This window comes from Xiphias gladius, chromosome 21, assembly GCF_016859285.1.
Source record: "Xiphias gladius isolate SHS-SW01 ecotype Sanya breed wild chromosome 21, ASM1685928v1, whole genome shotgun sequence".
Taxonomy (NCBI): Eukaryota; Metazoa; Chordata; class Actinopteri; order Istiophoriformes; family Xiphiidae; genus Xiphias; species Xiphias gladius.
In genome coordinates, this window is record NC_053420.1 from 6,471,911 (window position 1) to 6,480,944 (window position 9,034).

Below are 9,034 nucleotides of genomic sequence, written 5' to 3' on the forward strand. Positions count from 1 at the left end.
AAAACAAATACGTCGTCGGTGAACATTTTATTGATACGTTCAGTATCGACACATTTGCGACTTGCCAAATACATAAGTTAACAACATATCCCCATTACGTCAATAGAAAACATAAAACAAATACGCTCTTAAAAACGTATTTGCTGTTGCAGTTAAGGTGTATAAGACAGTTCAGGCCTCTGACACCTTCAGCCTAATCGATGCAGATGATTAATCAGCTGGCACACCTGCTGTTGAGTATCTGTTGCTTCCTGACACCTCTACCTGGTCCTGATGATGGTTTTATAGTAAGACTTGAAGCTGCACCTAGGCCCCTGTCTCGTTTTAACCGTACTCTTACATGTTACAAGTATCAGTGGATACTGCTGTCTTTAATGTGTTTTTGTGTTTTTGTTTTTCTTCTATCTGCAATGACTGTAACGAGTGCTGTTCAGAGGTCCAGTGTAGAGAAAGTTCTCAAACTACTCCGGCAGCACTATCCACTTCCTCATTGTACAGGAACTCTGAAGGAAAAATTCTGTTTTCCTGTCTAGTTTCTAGACTGTGTCTGTTCTTCCAAATTTCCAATGATTTAAAAAAACTTTCTATCTTGTGTGTTGTTTCTTCCAAAACATTGCTGTCAGCATTTAATGTCTGACCTGTTAAAATTCTGTCTTAATGGTGTCACAACACTGTTTCTTCACCTACCTCCTCCGCATCTTATTTCGTATAGTCCGATACAGTTGAGCTCCATTGTCTGACAATAGAAACGGAATAATATTTACTGTAAAGTGGGAATAAACCTATATTGTGAATTTTGCGGCATTAAAACACAGAGTAGGAGACTGAAAGGAGGTTTAACAGGTCGTCCCCCTTTGTTTTCTCCTTCTCTCTGTGTCATAACTATGAACACAAAATAATAGTTTTCGTGTGTAGACTGAAACAAGTGAAAAACATCATTAACAATTCATTTGAACTCATTAGGGGTGGGGCTGTGATGTTTTAAGCTCGCAAAGGGGCGGGCATAACAGAAAAAAGTTCGAGAACCTCCGCTCGAGTCCACCTCGAGGACGTCACGGTAGGCTCCGGAACAAACCAGTTCGTATGAGACGACGTCCGGTCACGTCGGAAGTCAAAGCGTTTCTACCTCTTCTGAGTGTCCACGGTGAAAGGCGGGGTGAAAAGCCCGCCGTCACAGAGCTGGGCAAGACACAATGAATCACACAAACGGGGATGACGGTGCACGCGCTTTCAGACAGTCTCTCCTCGAAGACATTCATGGTGTTGAACTCCTAAAGCTGCCTGCTTTTTGACATGTCTGCTCTCTGTTTCAGAAAGTTACAAAAATCCACTCATGTCTTAAGACTGAGCCGACGGTACATTTTGGCAAAATAAGGTGCTATAACAAAATCAGAGTGTGCCCTTTAAGTAGATGGAAAAAATGATTAATTTTTCCAAGTGGAGGCTGATCTGCTAGATTTATAAGAACAGCCACCAGTTAATCAGTGTCACAGCTTGAGCACCATGACTGCAGCACAGAGCTGGTTATATAATGTATGACTGTGGGATTCCCAGCCGCTCTGCCTCCTCCACTCAGCAGTCTGAGGAGAAGAGGGGGGGGGGCTGCAGAATGGATGGCAGCAGAGGGAGGAGGGTATTGATGTCTGTGATTGTGATCATGAGTGTGAAGGGCTCAGGTTGGCCACCAGCTCCTCCACTCTTCAATAATCCAATGATTTCAGGCAGCATCCTAACAGGGGGGATCCCTCCGCAGCTGTAGCCAGGCTGAATGCAAGTCACATCCATAACTGTGGTGCCTATTTGTACTGAGCCTGAGAGCGCACAGTGTCGGAAATTTACATTAGAAGAGATAAAACGGATTGAACAGCAACAGCTGTCTCCAGGAAAAGTGTCTCTGTTACTCTGTAAATCGACAGAACACACTGACAGTTTGCTTTGGGACTTTTTTTTTTTTTTTTTTTTTCAGTGGTAACTTGTTCCCAAAACACTGTTGACAGTTTTTCCCTGAGTACAAAGTAACTGCCAGGTGCTTCCTCCAGACTCAAGTCCACTGCCATCCACACAGCTTTTCACATTGTGTGCTGAGTCTGTCTCATGCTGAACCTCCTGTACCGTGACAGCTTCTTGACATGATGTCTGCGCACCCACGCACGTGACGCAGAACACGTTGTTGACAGTGGTCTCACAGGTTATTGTACTGACCTACAGGTGGCGCCGATGTGGAGAGAAGCGCAGCGATTCGCCAGCGAGAGCCAGAAAAGGGACGCAACTTCTTGCAAATTGCCGCGGATGTAAACAAGGCAGGTCATCAAAACTATTAAAAATGTTCCTTGTAAATGTTTTATGAGGAAGGAAATGCAGTCAACACATTCCGTATGTTTTGGTGAGTTACACTGAATATAAACAGGGCAATTTTAAATCTGGTGTTATTGTCTACATTCCTTATCGTCAACAATCCCACGAATAGACCCACGCCGTCAACGTGTCAGTCCGTCTCTCAGTACTTCCTGACTTCCCCACCGTGTCCACGGCCCGCCTCTCTCCGCCCATTCATTTTCTACTGAAGAGATAAAAGCAGCTCACAGATACATCGTTTCCTTTTTTAAGTCTCAGAAAATTTTCTAAAAAAAAAACAAAAAAACCAGCAAATTTTACTCAGACTCATGGAGAGAGGTCATTTGTTGGGGGACTATTTCCACCAGTGGATTAGTCCATATTTGGTGCTCCCGTGTATTTACAGCAGCAGGACAGTGTTTGTATGGGATTGAGTCAAAATAAACTACAGTGTCTGTGTGTGTTCACGGTAATGAAAGAACATGTCATCAAGTGCAACAGTGTGGTCCACTGATGTGTTTTTAATAGTTTTTCGACAAGAATGGAGCTCGATGGCACAGAGGAATAAGCTACATCAAGCTCTGTGTGCACAGAAAATGCTTGTTTAGCGGGATCGGTTCATTGTTGGTTTTTGGTCTTTTCGTGAGATTTGTCGACATGAAGGGAAAAATACAGAATATAACCAGATTTATATTTATAGAGCAAGTTTTCGGGACTGTGGTTGGGATGCTTGTGTGCATATAAACATACATACTGCATGTTGAGTGCTGCATGCTCCCTCTGCCCCGCAGAAACAGAAGGGTTTGGTCAAATATGCATGGCTATAAGAGCAAAACGTTATATGGCTTATACATTATTCAGAAAGTGACATCAGCTTCTCACGGAAGCCCAGAGCAGTTTAAAAATGACTGTCCTCCGCCCTTCATTTTCCCGCAGCTTGTCTTCCGTGTGAGGCTGAACTGCAGCAGAAAGAGCCACAATGTCTGACACTCGACGAAGCTGTGCAGTGCAGCTTTTTCTCATTAGGTTTCCCCTCCACATTTTGATTTTTTTTTTTCCTTCCACAAGTTATCACAGGCCGACTACAGGCTGACAGCTGCAATGGAAAGCAAAGTACAGCAAAACTCCTAAACCATTTCTCATTAGTCGTATTCTCAGTATGCTGAGGAAAAAAAAGCACATCAAGTGTTTTTGCAAAAAGAGACCAAAATGTAAGAACTTTACTAATAAGATAAATATGTTTTGGATCTATAGCTTAGCCAACAATTACTGTATAATATTCTGTATAACCAGTGTTGGAATATTAACACAAACTTTACCTCAGTACAATTTTGAGATACTTGTACTTCGATCCCACTGTATTTCAGAGGGAAATATTGTACTTTTTTTTTTTTTACTCCAACCACATTTTAATGACTGCCGCAGCCACTGGTTACTTTGCAGAGAAAGATTTTACATGATCATCCTGTAAAATATTATGCGTCTTTATAGATTAAATTACCCAACAGGATATTATGTAGTTTAAATCAGCTCCACCTTGACCCGCTGCAACAGTAAAAAAGTAATTTCCACATTAACGTTTTAGTAACAATAATCCAATAATACATAGCAAAAGTTATTAAAAAAGTTTCCATAGGAAATGGTTTTACTTTTAATACTTTTACTTAATTTTTCTGGTGGTATTTTTGGGATTCAGGACTTTTACTTGTAATGGAGTATTTCTGCTCTGTTGTCTTGCCACTCTTAGTTACTGTGAGTAAAAGATCTGAATACTTCTTCCACCACAGTCTATAACATGCGTATCATTACTGTTGTTTACAGTTGATCAGTCAGCATTTCAGGCATCATTATCGACATTATTTAATTTCCAGAATTAGCCTTGAGACAAACGTCTGATTTGTTGCTGAATTTTTAGTCACCAGTTTTATCAGGAACACGCAGAAACTGATTAAGCAATCTCACCACAATGTTGATTTAGAAGCTGTTCGGGAGCTTTCAGTGGTATCACAAGATCTTCCTCAGTCCCGCTATCAATCCATGACAGCGGGACTGAGGAAATTTGAACATCTACAATTCCATGAAAACTAGACAAACTCCATCTGCTGAGGAAGATCATGTGGTACGATGTAAAGCTCCCAAACGGCTACTTAATGGACCTTGTTGTGAGCCTGTTTCTTTCAATCTCAAATTCTTACAGAGCTCCCAAATTCCCAAAAGATGATATTTTAAGTATCTCTTTTTTTTTCTTGTGCTGATTTAGATATTACAACCCTGTCTCCTACAAATTATGTCTCTATACAACTGAACTTCGACCGCAAAGTTTGTGGTCAAAGTTCAAACGTAATCACTGGCAGGATAATGTTCAAACGCAGCGCTTTTTTTTTTTTTTTTTTAAATTAACAACATAACCTCATTATATTTATAGAAAACATATTACATATATACAAAACATATTACAAAACATATTTGCTGTTTCAGTTTAGTTGTATATAAATGTAATTCCTAAGACACAGGGTTGGATAGTGGACCCATCTTGTGAACTTGAGCCCAAAATGTCCTCACTTTGCAAAAATGTCTCCATTCCCAACATCTCAAACTCAAATTGGTCTTTAGATAGATAAGGCCTACAAGGGCTCTCACACAGGAAGCGCTGTAAGAAACACAACAAGACAGGGATGGTACCACAATGCTCCTCCGCCCCCTCTTCTACCTCATTTCGACCTCCTTCCCCTCTCTCATCTCCATCTCTTTCGTCCTCTCTCTCTCCCTCATGACCTGTTTTCTTCTCTCTCTCTGTCTCTCTGTCTCACTGACCTGATGACTGATACCCCAGTTTTCAGTGTGTTTTACTGGTCCATGGACAGACCATAAACTCTGGATTTACAGCGTCCTTCCCCCTCCTCCCTTCTCGCTGTTTGTCTCCGTGTGAATGGACGTCAGCTGCCTTTTAGTGTCTCTGCTCACAGAAAAACAAACCGACTGAAGCCCGATTCTGAACAACATGTGCGTCAGGAAAAGGAATAAAAGATCTATTTTTATTTGTTTTTATCTTTTGTTTTATCGTTGGCCTGACAGGGCTTCCTGTCAGGCATCCACCTACTTTTTCATCTATCGATCCATCCATCCATTCATTTATTCATCCACCAGCAACCCAGCCATCTGACTGCACATTCATCCAGTTATCCACACTTATATACATCTATCCATCCATTTAACTGTCCATCCATCCATTCATTTATTCATGCAACCAGCAATGCACCCATCTGACCGCCCAGTTATCCATCCATTTATCTATCCATCCATCCACCCGTTTATGTAGGCCTCTTTATCTATCTGTCCCTCCATCCACCCGTTTGTTCATCCATATATATGATCCAGTCACTTAACCATCCATTCTTCCATCAAACCAACAATTCCACCAGTAAATTTATCTGTTAATTTATCCATCCATCCATCCATCCATCCATCCATCAGTATATACTGTAAAAAAAAACTGTAATTGGGGGAAAAATGGAAGGAGAAAACTTCAACTGAATTGATAATATTCAGATAAATAGAACTTGAGAATGAATTCGAGCTCCAGAAATGTTCAGCTAAACTAAACTCCTCCCTACACAAACTCTGATGCTTTTTTTTTTTTTTAAAAGATACCCTCACTGATTTGCTTGCAGCACTCCCAAACCTCCAAACCTCCACCCAGCTTTCTGATCATGTATTCAGACTGAATACACACTTTTAGAAACAAAGACGCCTGCAGAAAGACACCCGGTCTGAACTCACGCGAGCAGCAGCTGATGGACACAACGGCTCCGAGTGTTTCTCTCCTGGGAGCTGTTTCCTTTCTACACCATGAATCAATGAGGATTATAGGAGCTGAGCCCTGACACATGCAGCAGCGTGCAGCGCCAATCGCTTGACCGTGTGCTCTTACATGGGACTGTGTGTGTGTGTGTGTGTGTGTGTGTGTCTGTGTGTGTGTGTGTGTGTGCGCGCGCGAGTGTGTGTTTGGGGGAGGGTGGGCTAAAAAGTGACTGCAGCACTTTGCTGAAGCTAAATGCCGCAATGGACACATAAATAAGTACTGCACCATTCTGTTAGTAGCACACACACATTCACTCACGCTCAAACACAGAGGCAGGAATCCCCTCTGCGCAACACGTCTACACTCTGTAGCACAGTTCGATGAAACGATGGTCGGGGATGAGGGCTTGTGTCAGTGCTACATGGTGGTGTATGGGTAACCAAGCTGAACGTTGAACGTGGCTCTACAGTTTGTTAACATTAACCCTCCTCTCACTACTTTTAGAAAGATACTTGTCAAAGCAATTGCTTTTAACAGCACTAAGCAATAATATTTTTCAAAAATCTCTGTCCAGCTTTCGCAAGCACTGAGACCGCCCATCTCAGAATGACTAATCACCGTTCAATGGCTGCCGACGACGGGATGTGCTCTGTCCTCGTTCTTCTGGACCTTAGCGCAGCCTTTGTCACAGTCGATCACCACATCCTTTTAAGACTGAGGCAGTGGGTAGGAATATCTGGTACAGCCTTAGAATGGTTCTCTTCATACCTGTTAAACCGGAAGTTCTGCGTCTCCATTAATATCATCTTTTGCTCCTGTCAAGTATGGTATCCCTCAGGGTTCGGGTTCGGGACCAATTTTATTTGCTCTGTATATTATCCCTAGATATGCCGTTTCCTTTCATTGTAATGCCGATGACATTCAGATGTACCTGCCCGTTAAAGCTGCTTATCCTGGTCTGCTGAGTTCACTACATGACTGCCTATGTGATGTCAAAAACTGGAAGTCAAAAAATTTTCCTCAGCTTAACTCAAGCAAAACGAAGATCGACATCAGGGGTTCCCAGCACATAGCAAAACAAATCCTTCTGCCGGCTCCCTGTTGGAACACATCAAGCCTGTTGCCATGAATCTTGGCGTTTGGACTGATACCAACTTAAACTTTGAGCAGCACACAGCAAAACTTGTGCTGTCTTGTTTTTATCATCTTAGAAATATTTCCAAAATACGATCTATTTTACCTTTCAAAGCCACAGGGCCCATTTAACACACCTTCATCTCCTCAAGCCTCCACTATATTGCAACAGCCTCTTCGCCTGCCTCAACCAGAAATCTATTAATTAGCTCCAGACTGAACCTCAGTCGCCAAGCTATTAACAAGATCTAAGAGAAGTGACCGCATCGCGCCTTATTTAGCCTCCTTGCACCGGCACGTTTTACAATTGATGTTAAGATCTTACTGTTGACTCACTATTAGGGCTCTTCGTGGCCTCGCTCCCTGCCATATGTCTGACCTCTTAGTTACACACGAGCCGGTACGTGGCCCGAGATTCTCGGGCGGGGATCTTTTATCTGCTCCCGAGGTGCGGCTGAAAACTAGCGGTGACAGAGCGTTGTCAGTCAGATCCCCGAAACTTTGGAACGCGCTGCCTGAGGAAAAGCAGGTCAGCAGAATCACTGGCCCCTTTTAAATCTCGTCAAAAGTGCTCTAAAAATAAAAATCACCATTATTATTATTATTTTCATTATTGGTAAAATGACAGCTCAAACAGCAGCTGCAGAACACTACACGAAAAGACAGTCTTCCACTTGGCCAACCTCTTGTTGTGTTTAATATGCAACCACACCCGCTCTGGTTTCAAGTCTAGTAACTTGTAGTGCTTCTTCCAAAATTGTGTGGATTTCAGCTCTCCTACTGACTGTCTCCTGCCCATACCGATCCATGGTGTCACATCCAAAATGCCTCCTCACACTACTTATATTCGACTCACTAGTTTACTACTAACACCTCTAAAGCTCGCTAATTAAAATGTTCTGTCTTGTCTGCGAACACTATCCGCAACCATTAATGTGCACATAGTCTTGCTCTCTCCTTTTGGGAGTTGGAAATGCTGCTGAAAGTATGTGAGAGCAAATGGTGGTGATAGCTCTGTGGTGCAGAGCCAACAAGCACCAGGGGAGACCCACTCACCAGATTTCATTTAAAAACTTTTAAATTTTTCAGCATGTGCAGCAGATGGAACTCAATTTACAACATGTTTGTCATATCACTGGGGGATACAGAGGAATATGGCATATTGACGATCCACTATTGTTTCCTGATGTTTACACAAACACACACACGCACACAGTGCAAACCCTGGGAAAGTCCTGCCCTGATCCATTTAATAGCAGACTCAGCAGTTTCAGATATGTTCCATTCTTTGTTGTTGACTTGAAAACAGCCGAAGGGTTCGCTCTCACAGAGGAAGGAGGAGGCAAGAAATTCTTGGTAAAGGTGTGAAGTGTGTGAATGTTAACCACTTATCTAGCGGAAGCCCAGTAACAGTACAGTAAGCACACTGGGATTTCATATTGGACAGTTTGGGAGCTGAACATGGTGCTTTCACGAGGCTGACTCCAGTGCAGCCGACTACAGTACGGGCTGTTTGGTGTAGACACCAACAGCTGGCATTTATCACTTGTCTCAGCGAAGCAAATTGTACATTTCTGGGCCAAAATTCTTAGCCCGACACATATTTGGTTTTACTTTCAGGCTTTTGAGTTGTTGACCGTTCAATCAACTCGCTTATCTGAGGAAAAATTTCATATTTAGAAATATAGAGATATAGAAATTTCATTTCTTAATCAAAACAAAAAAAAAGAGCTGTGATGCGATGTATGGTGCTGATGTTTGGGG